Genomic DNA, 1278 nt, shown 5'->3' with positions numbered 1-1278 from the left:
TCGAGAAAAGCTCATTGCATGTCTGGAAGGTGAGAAACCGAGTAGGGGGTGCGGGAACAGGGGAGCCTGGGAGAAGAGGAGAGCAGGGATGGGTTAGGAGCTGTGGTCCAGTGGTGGCCGTCTCCAGCATCTGCCGGTGCCTTTCTGTTCCTGTGGTCACGGATGTGTCTTTGAACCTGTTCTGTGTCTGGCATCAGTAAGGTGATTAACGTTGGAGGAACCAATGAATGAAAGGGTAATGAATTAATGTGTAAGGCCTCATTCTCATCTGCCTGACCAGAGCCTCTGCCTACCCTGGTCCAAGCTCTGATGATGTCACTTTCATTGTCCAAAACTTTTAGTGGCTCCCCACTGCCCACAGAATAAAGCACAGGCTTCCCAGCCTGGCAAACTTCGCAGGTTCTGGCCTTAACTTCCCCTTTTAGCCTTAACTCTTATTGCACCAAACACGAACCCAAACCCCCAGCTACTCTGACAGCAAGCACTTCTCTAAATATAGCAAGATGTTTCTGCTTCCTGGCCCTTGCTTACACTGTCACCTTCCTCTGAAGCAATCATCACCATCTACTGAAAACATCCCTATCCTTCAAGGACTAATTCAAATGACACCTTTCGCTGAGCTTTCTGGGAGCCTCCCCCACCATCCCTTCACAGAGTTCTACATACACCTTTCGTATGACAACAGGCTCCACTACATGGAACACTTTAATCACTGGCCGTACTTTGTTTTGTTAAATAACTTACCAAATATTTTACTAAGCTGCTGCTATGTGCCAGGCACTGTGTCAGGAAAAAAAAAAGAGAGAGAGAATCTAATATAGTCCCTGCCTTCAAGGAGCTCACAATCCCATAGGAAAACAAAAATACGAAACATTGAAGTGATTGCTAGAAAAGTTCTGTTCAAGGTGCTGAGAGAACATGGGAGAAGGAGCCTTTGTTTTGCCAGCAGAATCAGGGATGGCTTCCCAGAAGAAGCAGAGTTTTACTAGGCCTTGTGGGATGCACTGATGAACAAACGGGAGAGCCTTCCAGGCAGAGGAAAGAGCCTATGCAAAGGCCCTGGGGCACCAGGAGCTAAGTTAACAGGGACAGGTAGACCAGGGCCAGATAAAAATAACCTCGTTCACTTTTTCATCCTGTTGGCCATGAAGAACCAATGAATGGAAGCTCTATCAGGGCAGGGACTTACCTTGACTGAGACTGTCTTATGCATCTATATGTCCTTAGTGCCTGGCACAGTGACTGTCACATGGTGGGCACTCAGTGAATATTTGGTGA

General features: G+C 47.5%; 1 protein-coding gene across 1 annotated transcript in view; it reads left to right on the top strand.

Annotated features, from left to right (window-relative positions):
• Positions 1 to 1278, top strand: part of F2 (coagulation factor II (thrombin)) — a gene marked incomplete at its 3' end in the record, with an annotated part of 11336 nt that overhangs the window by 2463 nt on the left and 7595 nt on the right. The gene's annotated exons all lie outside the window — the stretch shown is intronic.

The sequence above is a fragment of the Galeopterus variegatus genome, unplaced genomic scaffold, assembly GCF_000696425.1.
Source record: "Galeopterus variegatus unplaced genomic scaffold, G_variegatus-3.0.2 Scaffold4577, whole genome shotgun sequence".
Taxonomy (NCBI): domain Eukaryota; kingdom Metazoa; phylum Chordata; class Mammalia; order Dermoptera; family Cynocephalidae; genus Galeopterus; species Galeopterus variegatus.
This window is presented reverse-complemented; position numbering and strand designations above follow the sequence as displayed.